The sequence below is a fragment of the Pan troglodytes genome, chromosome 4 (genome assembly GCF_028858775.2).
Source record: "Pan troglodytes isolate AG18354 chromosome 4, NHGRI_mPanTro3-v2.0_pri, whole genome shotgun sequence".
NCBI lineage: Eukaryota > Metazoa > Chordata > Mammalia > Primates > Hominidae > Pan > Pan troglodytes.
Window position 1 is genome coordinate 167,991,450 of NC_072402.2, and position 12,295 is coordinate 168,003,744.

A 12,295-nucleotide genomic window follows, 5' to 3' on the forward strand; every position below is an offset into this window, starting at 1 on the left:
GTTTCTTTGGCATTTTCCTATTTCTTGAAAAGCCAAAACAGGGCTGGCTGTCCCCTCTCTTCCGAGTAAACAGATCACCTTAGGGTAAGTGCCTATGTGGTAGATCTTTAGTTTTTGCTTTTGTTTTTTAATTTCCAAAGATAGGAGGGGTACTTGCGTCAGAATGGCCCAGGGTGCTCGTGAAAGATGCAAGTCACTGTCTCTCTGAGCCTTAGTTTCCTCTTCTGTAAAATGGAAAAGGAGGGGAACTGGTATTTGTACTTGACCAGAGAACTGGATGCTACTGAGGGCTCTGCAGGCTGAGAGCCCCCGATGTGGACTGCACACCCCTTGACCCCATCCTGCTTCTATACCACAGCGTATCAGACAGCTGACCATTGATCATTGGATCCTTGGGCAACTCACCTCTTGGGTGCTTGGGATCAAAGATGCCAAAAGCAATTGTCAGATACAGAAAAGGTATTTGGAGGTTTGCCTTGTTCTCCGCATGAGACAACCAAAACAGTGCATTGTCATTTGCAGAGTATCAGATCCAAGAGGACTCTACTAAGCAAGCAGTTTCTGAGCGTAAAAGCAAAGCTGCAGAGTCAGATGGCCTGAGCTTAAGAATCGGGTTCCATGGCCACTTACCAGCAAAAGGACTTGGAACTCGTCACTGAACTTCGCTGTGCCTCAGTCCTCAACTGTAAAAATAAGATAATAGAACCACGCTCCTGGAAGGATTATATGAGATTATATGCACAGGTTCTCTCACTCTCACCCTGACGCAGATGAATTCCTAACGAGATTTTAGTTGTTATTATTGAGGCTTACTTCTAACTAAATGCCGTGCTGGATGCCTTAGCTGATTCTGTCATGTAATCCTCATCACCACCATGTCTAGTAAGTATATTTTTGTCCCATTTTACAGAGGAAAGAATTGAGACTCAAAAAGATGAGGTAACTGGTCCAAGGTTAAAGAAGCAGTAAGGATCGGAGCCATTAGTTTACTCATAAAATATTTAATGCTCTTGGTGTGCCAGGCGCTATTCTAGGCATTGAGGGTTTTGTGGTACACAAGATAGACAAGGTTTCTGGTCTTATGACAATCACATCCAGATGGGGGAGATTAGGTCTCAGCACCACTCATACTGCCTCCTTGAGGGGTGATCGTTCTTATCATTGTTCTTGAGCACATGGCTGGGCAGAAGGAATCCAGCAGAGGGTTAGAGGCCGGAATAGTATGAAGTGTCCAGAAATAAATCCTGGTTATCCAGAGAGGGGGATATTTCTTATGGTGACCTTGGCCCAGTTGAATGCCCTCTGCCTCTCCCCACTCCCATCCCTGTGTCTGAGTCTCTGGTCTCTGTACTTAGCAGGGCTTGCTGAGAAGAACTCTGAACCTGGGGATGGGGGAGCAGGTTGAGGGTGGGATATAGACCATCAGGTTCCGAGTGAGGCTTGCAGAGTCTTGCAAACTATGAGTAGAAACAACACTCATTTTATAGTCAAATCTAGCCTTTGCTGCCTGTGACTCCTGAAAACATTTCCCAAAATTCACTGAGACCTCCCATCACTGGGAGGGAGAGCTGCCTCTGCCAAGCCCCCTGACCCACATCCTCTCTGGGGCAGAAGGGAAACCTCACCTGGCCAGGTGGGCTGATGGTAGAAGTGGGAGCTTGAGCTCCCTCTTGTGAGGCAGTGGGGGCAGCACAGAAAACACCTCCAACCTAGGCACAGGGTGACCTCTGCAGGACTTTCTCCCCATCAAGAAAGAGGCAGTGGGATTGAGTGAGTCCTGGTCAAAAATAGTCCATTTCTGTAGGTCCCAAGGGCAGTCCCGGCTCCCCAGCAGAGATCTTTTGAAATGCTCACTCTTCTGAGGTCCTTGGCTCTGAACCCAAAATTCCCCCATCTGTACACATGCAGATCTCTGGGGTCTGGGCGCATGTGATGCCCCGCAGACCTCCCTGCTGGAGGTAGCCTCCTTCCCATCCTTTCTCTGCCAGACCAAGCACACACTCTGCTCCCCTTGCTGGGCCTTGGGTTGGGTTTGTCCCAGCCCCTGCCCTGGTTGGGGGTGAGGGGTAGGTCATGACAGAGATGGAGCCCCATTTTCAGACTTAGCTTAGCCTCCTGGAAATCACCCTAAAGTATTTTTGGAGCTATTTAGCATCCTAACAATCAGAAAACTATTGCAACCAGATGCTTGAGCTCTGCTGAGTCAGCAAAGATGCCCACAGCAGTGGGGAGCAGACCCTGGCCTGTGTCACTGTGAGTGAGCAGTGTGACTTCTCAGGGCTGCAGTCTCCTTGTCGGAAAATGGAAACTAAAATTGCTGGGATTAAAAGGGAGGAAAATATGGGAAAGCACTTTGGACAGTATAGTGTGCAAGTTGATGTTAGTATCTATTATTTTTAAAATCTGGAAGTCAGCTAAGATGCCTTATCCTATAAAACTCAAGTGAATTTTGCCAGAATGTCCTCACACCAAATAGTGGACCCCTTCTTTTGCTGATTTATCTGCTATTGTATATGTGTATGTGTGTGTGTGTGTGTGTGTGTGTGTGTGTGTGTTAAGGCAGGTGGTAGTATGTGTAGGGTAGGGTTTCCCCAGTCACCTGGAGCCCTGAGTGCCTGCTTCCCTAAACTAGGCCAGTTTAGCTGACTGGCTTCCTTTGTGTATTGGTCCATTCTGCATCAAAAGCATCTGAATTTTCATTCAATCTCTCTTCTGAATTTTCACTTTTAAAAAGCTGACCAGTCCCTTGTGTGTAACTGACTTCACAGGAGGTCTGAGGAGACAAAGGGGGTTACTTCGTAGCCACACAAACAACTTCAAGTCAAATAATAGACCTGAAAATTGCTAAAAGCCCTTTGGCTCTTTTCAATAACTGGAGGCCAGCCTCCCTCTCCTCTTTCTAAGCCCTCTTCATCTTTCTGTGTCCTCCGACAGCTGTTGTTTATCAAGGTGACCAGCATGATCCATCCCTCAACAAACACAATTCCTTCCAGAAGAGGAAGGCAGGTGCCAGCTGTTGAGATAGTAATTTCTTTGTCCTGACAACATTGTTGTTTATCTCCGGACCTTCCATCCATATGGGTAAGAGATAGGAAAGAGCGAGAACTGGAAGGGACAGACATCACTGCAGAGGGTCCCATGGGGGGCTTTAGAGAGGGGTTCCAATGCCTCTCATTGTTCTACCTCCCAGCCATTTTGTTGTTGTTTTGAGACAGAGGTTTTTCTCTGTTGCTTAGGCTGGAGTGCAGTAGCATGATCTCGGCTCACTGCCACCTCTGCCTCCTGGGTTCAAGTGATTCTCCTGCCTCAGCTTCCCAAGTAACTGGGATTACAGGCACCCACCACCATGCCCGGCTAATTTTTGTATTTTTAGTAGAGATAGGGTTTCACCATGTTGGCCAGGCTAGTCTCAAACTCTTGACCTCAGGTAATCCATCTGCCTCTGCCTCCCAAAGTGCTAGGATTACAGGCGTGAGCCACCGCACCTGGCCCCTCACAGCCATTTTGAAGGCCTGAGCTCCCTGATGGAAGGCATGGAGCCAAGCTCAAGCATTTTTCCACTGACATGGCAGGATCTTAATAGAGGTTTGTCCTGTGATTAAGTCCTTTATTGACGCTTTGGAGACACACAACCCATACCCTTCCCAACCTGAGCTGAAGCCACAGATGCAAAGGAGCCTGGGAACTCCTCAAGTCCACTTGTGTCCAGTCCTCTGCCCTCCTGCAGGGAAGCTCTGTAGTCCAAGGACATCCAACTCCCAGACTCGCTTCCAGGGACAGAGATACGAGGATCTTGGGAGTAGAGCTGTGGGCAAGAATGCCAGACTCCTGGTGATTCTGGGATATAACCCCTTGGAGGGGCTTGTCACGGGTCTGTGTTCCTTCATGCCTCTAGTACGATTCATGATCATCTTTATGACAATAGTGACAATAATGACAGCTACCATGGTCCAAGCCCTTATTACATGGTGGGTCCTTACACACATTTCTCATTAACTACATCGTATGATGTAGGTAACATTAGTATTCCCATTTTACAGATGGGGAAACTGAGGCTTATGAGGTTCAGTTTGTGTAAAATCACATAGCTGGAAGGTATGGAAACTGGGCTCTTCACCACCACAAGGCACTGCCTCTCACTCAGTATGCCACTGCATGCCCATGCAACAATTTACGATTAGGAATGAAATTCTCATACAGTCATGCATCACTTAACGGCAGGGATGCGTTCTCAGAAATGTGTCCTTAGGTGAATCCGCTGTTGTGTGAACATCACAGAGTGCATGTACACACACCTAGATGGCATATTCGACAACACACCTGGGCTCTCTGGTACAGCCTGTTGCTCCTGCACTACAAACCTGCACAGCATGGGACTGTCCTGAATACTGCAGGCGGCTGTAACACAACGGTGAGCATTCGTCTATCTAAACACAGCCAAACATAGAGAAGGTACAGTGAAAATACAGTAGTATAGTCTTATTGCACCACCTTCGGATATGAGGTCAACTGTTGACTGAAATGTCATTATATGGTGGGAGACCGTACATTACTTCATTTACACTTCACCTGGATATATACAACCTGGAAGCTCTTTTTCCAACCATATCACAGACAAAGAAATTGAGGCTTGTACAGGTGAAGGGGCCTGCCTTTCCTTTGCTCACAGGAACGTGAGGATGATACAAAAGTGAAGGATATTGGCATTCTTCAGGCAGGGAGATAACCTGGACAGGGGTGGTGCAGCAGGCACGTGCATAAAAGGAGCAAGAGAAGCCTTCTCTGTCGTGAGCAAGCTTGCAGGCCAGATGGAGAAAAATGAAGTAAAGTCACCCCAAAGCCTGGATTCTCATCTGGAGTGCCTCTTGCCTCTTGCCCTTCCCAGAACGCTCCAGCTTGGCACTGGGCTGGAATTCCACTAAGAATTGAGTTGATTTCATCATCTGAGGCCCTGGGCACAATGACAAGGGTGGTTTTCTCGGATCTGCAGTGAGCATTACACCAGAGTGTGGGAAACAGCGCCTACTCAGGGACCCCACTCTGGGACCCAGGGCAAACTTGCCTTCGTCTCCAGTCAGCTCATTAGCCGCCCAGGACTCTGCCAGCCCATCCAGGCTGTGATGTAATTACCAAAATGGAGATGAATATTTAAAGGGACTCTTACTTAACCGATATACTTCCTCTCCAAGTTCCCTCCTTCACCGGCTCTGGATGAATTTCTGGAGGGATTGCTCTGACATAGGCCCAGAGCTACCTGTGGTTTGACCTCATCATGAGGCCTTTCTTCACCCTTTCTTGGTGGCTTGCCTTGAGGGTGTTAGGAGATGGTCCGTTGTCTGACTGTGAACAGCAGGGCAGCTCTTATATTCTTATTCTCCATAAATGGATCTCTGGGGACAAGACGCAGATGGGTGGGGGGACAGGGGAAGGAAACATAAAAGCCAAAGGGACTGGATACCTGTAACTAATTACCCCTTTACTGTTTCTGTCACCAGACCTTAGTGCCACAAAGGATTGGGGGTCATTTGTGACAATGTATGTTGTAAAATGTAAAATGCAAGTGACCACAAATCTGAAAGCAGTATAGAACTTTGATTAAAATAATGCAGGCTCTCCACTGGCATTCTTATTGTTGTTAGGAGAGTCTGGTGCTCTGTTCAAGGGCTTTTCTGTGCTATGGATTATCTCTGTTTAGCACAAAATATCCTGTGTCCCTGGAAACCCCTTAGTCCTGAGAAAACCAGGGCAGTTGGTCACCCCCCTGTTCAATGCAGGCATCAGTTCCACTAGGTAGGGGGTCTTAGCTGCATTTTAAAGATAAGGAAATAAAGACTTAATGGGTTGGAATAACTGGGTTATGTGCACATAGCTAAAGAATGGTTACACAAACAACTTCAAGTCAAATATTAGACCTGCGTATTCCTAAAATCCCTATGGCAGTTTGCAATAACTTGAGGCCAGCCTCCCTCTCCTCTTTTCTAAGCCCTCTTTACCTTTCTGTGTCCTCTGATGGCTGTTGTTTATCAAGGCAACCATCATGATTCATACCTCAAAGCATGCTTTGAATTCTACTCCTATAGGCTCCAAAACCCTTATTATCCAGGTTCAGTATTGCTCTAAACTAGGTGAGGTCCTGAACAGACCCAGATTTCAAGCATATTCAGGTGGATTTGTTTAACAGAGTGTGGCTACTGGAACATCTGGAGCCCAAAGTACACAGGAGGCAGGAGAGAGCCTACTTTCCTGAAGAGAGGGACGGGCCAACTGTCCGACAATGAGGAGGTGGGCATTCTTTCCTTTGTAAAACAAAAAGTATCTGAGACAGGGGTCAGTCAATTCAGAAGCTTATTTTGCCAAAGTTATGGACCATAACCCATGACACAGCCTCAAGAGGTCCTGAGAACATGTGCCCAAGGTGGCTGGGTTACATCTTGGTTTTACATGTTTGAGGGAGACTGAAGACATCAGTCAATACATGTGAGGCCTACATTGGTTGGGTCCAGAAAGGCGGGACAACTTCAGAGGTGGGGAATGGCTTTTAGGCCATGGGTGGATTCAAAGATTTTCTGGTTGGCAATTGGTTGAGAGTTAAGTTGTTATCCAAAGACTTGGAATCGATAGAAATGAGTGTCTGGGTTAAGATAAGGGGTTATAGAGACCAAGGTTCTTATTATGTAGATGAAGTCTCATTGGCGGCTGCCCCAGAGGCAATAGATGACAAATGTTTCTTATTCAGATCATGAAAAGGTACTTCTCAGCCAATCTCTTCTGGACCAGAAAAAGACCTGGAAGGGAAGAGGATTCTCTACAGAATGTAAATTTTCCCCACAAAAGAGAGTTTTGCAGGATCATTTCAAAAGATGTCAAAGAAATATATTTTGGGGTAAAATACTTCGGTTTATTTCAGGGCCTGCTATCTGTCATGTGATGCTAGAGTCAGGTTGGAATTTGGTATCTTATTGTTGCGAAGAGTCTCTTCTGTCTGTCTTAGGGTCTCTATTTTGATGTTTAATGGGTCAGTTGTGTGCCTGAACTCTAAACGGAGAAGGGTATATATAATAAGGCATGTCCAACAGCTCCCCCAACTGCTTTTCATGGTCCAAACTAGTTTTTCAGGTTTAGTTGGATCCCCTTGGCTGAGAAGTTTCATTCAGTGAGTTGGTGGGGCTTAGAATTTTATTTTTGGTTTACACTTTCAACATACATTTTCAGAGCCACTACTGAAAGGCACATGCCACCCTAGGCACTGGGGATAGCGTGGAAGAACACAGCCCAAGTACCTGCTGTTTGGAGCGTTCAGGCTAGTGGGGGAGCAGATACTAGGCAGACAAATATATAACAGAGAGGTAGGGAGTGGCACATACTCTGAGGAAAGATAAACCGGGGAGTGCCTTTCTAATGCATGTCAGAGAGACCTCTCTGTGGATGTGATGTTTGAGCAAAGACCTCAATAAAGTGTGAATCAGCTTGGCTGGGGATAGAATGTTCCAGGCTGAGGAAGAGCAATGCAGAGGCTCTACATCTGGAGCATGCTTGGCCTGTGTGACGAGCAACAAGAAGGCCAGAAGGGCTGGAAGGGAGTGAGGGAGGGGGAGAGCTGTGAGGATGGAGAGGCAACTGAGACCTGGTCACCCAGGGCTTTGTGGGTCCCAGTAAGAATGTCGGATTTTGTTGGAATGACAATGGGAGGTCACTGGAGGTCTTGGGGTAGGAGAAGGACATGATGGTTGGTGGGGCAATAAAAGAGATCAGGCTCTACTCCCAGCCCTGCTGTCCAACCCTCAGCCTCTCAGCCATGGAGATGATGTCTTCATCAGCTCCAGGGCTGTGATGTCAGTTAGCTCAGACTGTGGGACCCAGAAGACAGGGCTGGGAATGGGAGGCTCCATCAGCAGCTTCTCCCTGATCCCTTCCCCTGGGGCCTGGTTCTGCCTTCTTCCATGTCCGCCTGTTAATCCAGGACCAGAGAACTTTTGTCTGATTTTCATGGTCTCTACAAGCTATCCACAGCCAGAACTGTGTTGGGACTTGAGGAGGGTGGAGACCATTCACTATTCTGTGAGATGAACTTGCCTGGCATGGTGCTTGGCACTTAGTAGGTACACAGACACAAGTTCCCTTCCTCCACAGCTGCATGAAATGATTGCCCTTGTCAGTCAGGAGACCAAGAAAGATATCTTTTAGGGAAGGAGGTGGGGAACATCATTCTCTCCAGCTGCTGAATAGGCTTGATGACTCTGTCTCTATGTAGTCAGAAGCCATAGTTGTGTGATTCTAAATGTCACTTATTCATTCCTCCAGTTAACTTTCTTACTCCTCTTCTGCCCTGGGCTTTGTGCCAGGCACTGGGGTACCAGAGGAAAAGGTCATAGTCCCTGTCCTTAGAATTACTTGTAGGACTTATTAAAATACAGATTCCAAGGCCCATGCCCAGCAGCTAGTTCTCTGAGCAGGCCCAGGACTCAGCATTTTACCAGGTTCCCAAGTGATTGTGATGCTTGCTGAAATTTGAGAGTCAGTCCTCCTAGTGTCTGGGCATGGGCCCTGAAACCCACATTTTTTGTAACTCCTGTAAGGAATTATGATTTAAATAAACCATATTAGTTTCCTGTGGTTGCTGTCACAAATTACCCCAAACTGGGTAGCTTAAAGCAACAGAAATTTTTTTCTCATTGTCCTGAAGGGTGAAAGTCCAAAATCAGGTGGTGTTCCCTCCTGAGGCTCTCAGGGGAATTCTGCTTCTGGTGGTTACAGGCATTTTTTGACTTGTGGTTTCATCACTTTCATTTCTGCCTCTATGTTCACATTGCCACCTCCTCCTTTGTCTTCCTTATCTTCTGTTTCTTGAAAGGACACTTGTCATTGGATTTAGGGACTAGCCAGATAATCCAGGATGATCTTATTATTGCAAGACGCTTAATTATATTTGCAAAGACTCCTTTTTCAAATAAGTCACCATGTTCACAAGTTCCAGGCTGTGAACATGTCTTTCTGGGGGCCACCATTCAATCCACTACAAGGACGCTGGACCATACTTTGAGAAAAACTTGCATGTGACTTCTAGGAAATGGGCTGATCAGAGAAACACTAAGGAGGTAGAAGTAATAGGAGCTGGCAATGGGCAAGCTGGGTGGAAGAGGATAAGGGAGGAGTTGCGAATGACTCCCACTGTTCTGACCTGGGTGCTCTGGGACATTGATGATGCAGTTCCTGGAGACAGAGGGTGTGGAAGAAGCCAGCTGGGCCATTTGGAAACAGCAGAGCCCTGAGCACCTGGAACACAGGTCAGGTATATTTTGATGGGAAAGTGACAGAAAAGTAGCATCGAGAATCAATTTGCATCTCAGAATTGGGATCCCTGCCCTAATCTCTCTACTTTATGCGGCCGTGTCCTGCTTTTCATGACTCTAGAAAGCAGAGGAGAAAGTGGATATAAGATATAAATTAGTCTGTCTTGTAGGGCTTTCTCTTGGTCCCATTCTGGGACCAGCCCGTGTCCATACCTGTGGCCTTTGGTATCCAATTTAAGGCAGTTCTTCTCTTTCCATGATCACACAGTAAAGGAACCCCCGTATACAGTGCTCCAGGACTGAGTCCAGTTTTTAGTGTAGCGTGCAACAAGAGCAGAAAAGGCAGAGTTGGGAAGGACATGTCAACGGGCAGCAATGAGGTGGTATAAAGACCCTGGGCATTTGGAGGCAACAGAGGGAGAAAGGTCTGCTTCAAGGACCAACTTGGTCTCTTCCTATCTCTGCCCTGGCAGCACCAGCAGCTGCACATTGGCCCTTCTTACCACTTCCATGGCAAAACCAAGGTTTCTCTACCTCGCCTAGCCGGCCCCTGCAGACTTGCTGACACAGCTGAGTGCGGAGTGCATCTAGACCCCAACATGAGGCGCCCTTCTCTCAAAACAAATGAGCCTTCAAAACTCCAGCAAACAGTGCTAATGAATTGCCCTCGGCTTCTTAGGCATCATTTTCTCGTAATTATAATGGGAAGAAGACATGGAGTCCCACTGAGAACATGGAGCTAGCCTGCCCCTAGAGCAAGGCAAAATCCCTCTCTGAGGACCACACTCAAGCAGAACTGATTTTTCTAAGACTTAGAGAAGAAACAAAATCTGATTTAATTCTTAGGAAATTGCTTTTTTTAACCCACCTGTGTAAGCCTGTATTTAAATGCTAATATATTTGGCCTGCTGGGATGCCACATTTATTTTCTTCCTTAGCAGCAACAAAAATCATTTATTTATGAGAATTCTAGCTCCTACCTGCTCTCCTGAGTTCCTCATCTTCATTTCCATCTACCAGCTGGATGTTTGTCTTCCCAAGACATACAAAATCTGTAACCGTCTCCCTTCCCAGACCAGATTCTCTTTATACCTTTCCTGTTTCTGTTTCCAGAGCTACTGATGGCTTTTGCCTCCCTCTGCTTCCCCCGTGCTTTCCTCCAATCAGTCATTAATCACACTGCTCGACCTTCCTCTCACCGGGGCAAATAACATAACTTGTCTAAGCCTCCATTTCCTCATCTATAAAATGGGTTTAATAAATACTAATACCTACTTCATGAGCTTGTTACAAGACTAGGATGAGCTAATCCAAATAAAACACTCAGAACAGCATCTGGCAACAGAGTAACACATCACAGTGATATTTCTATAATGATTATGACAATGATCACGACCCCCACGGAACCTGTCCCTTTCCTCTTTGTAGTTGTTCTATGAGCTGACCAGCAAACTCTGGGAGAGCCCTATCCTGCTCATTAGAAAACACAGACCGGACACTCTTCATTTCATCAGTATTTTCACTGCCTGAAATTCTCTACCTTATGAATTTGTTTGTTTGTGGTCTGAGTACCCCCTCCCCTGTTCAGCCTGTAAAATGCAACTTCCATGAGGCAAGGGATTTTGTCTTATTTACCAGCATATCCCTAACGGCTGACACATAGTAGGTGTCGGATAGATATTTGCTGAATGAACACGTGAGGAGAAAAAGGCTCTAGGATTTTTGGAAGGAAGACATCTAGACGGCGCTGGTTTTTAAGCCCTTCAACACTCAGGTTTCAGGGCTCCCTTCTCTGCTCTGCTCATTTCTGCTTTGCAGGCAGCCCTGTGACAAGCTCTGTCACTACGCGGGGAGAGAGGTGCAGGCTGGAGGAAGAGCGTTTTTTTCTAGTTCACTTCTGCCTGCATCTCCACGGCAATAGTTCTTGACCCTAGCATCAATATGTTCCAGCTGCAGCAGCTGGTTCCAGTTTGTAGTGTTTTTCTTTCTTTAACTCCCAGAATGAAGCTCATCACACAACCTCAGAGACATCAGCACCAGCCAGCAGGCACTGCCTCTGCCTCACTGGGTCCCTTTGCTGAAGTTCTAGGTCCAGGGGATTCCAGTCTTGATTTCCTTTATCCTCTACTCACCCCCACCCAACTCTAGGAGTGGTAGCTGCTTCCTGCATTTCCTATCTCCATGATTCCTCAGTGTTCCTTTTAGCCTCCGGCAGTCCTCCAGTGCTAGCTTAACAAGTCCTTATGTGAAGTCCTCTCTGTTAAACTGGCTGCTGTGGTCTTTTTCTCCCGGCTGGACAGTGACTGATCCCTTGTCTAGTCATTCCCTGCCTCCCCTCCCACACCACAGCTCTGGCCTTAGAGGGAATTCTTTCCAGGACAAACATCTTCAATCTCTCTCCACGATGCATCCAGGGATGGAGAGTGTATGATTTAATAGACAGCTACTAATTTCTTCCAATATCGAGGCAAAATATACCTCTCTAACACTGTGAGTCACTTTAATTTTGAGCCCTGGTGAGATATCAAATAAGTTTTTGTAAATTTTAGAGTCAAATGTCAAATGATCTTGGATTCAAATTCAGCTTCAGCTGTGTGACCATCAAGAAGTTACTTTCCCTCTCTGGGCCTCTGTTTCCTCACCTATAGAATAGATAATATCGTAATAGCTACCTCATAGGGCTATAATAAATATTTAAGGTGTGTATGCACTTAGAACAGTCACCTGCACGGGGAAGAAACTTGGTAAATGATGCTGTCATTATCATCATTGAGGAGGACAGCCTTTCAACTTTTGAAGGACAGCATGCTTGTCCTCTCTTAGCCTTGCACTCGAAGTCGGACCACTTTCCCAGGCCCAGACACCAGCTGGAGCCCCCATCTGCTTGTCCTACTTCCGCCTGGAACTGGGGTGTGAAGATTCCCATAAACGTTTCAGGTGGAGAGAAAACTCTGACTTCCCAAGTTCCTTTGGATAACGCACATCTGTGACCCAGAGGCTGACTA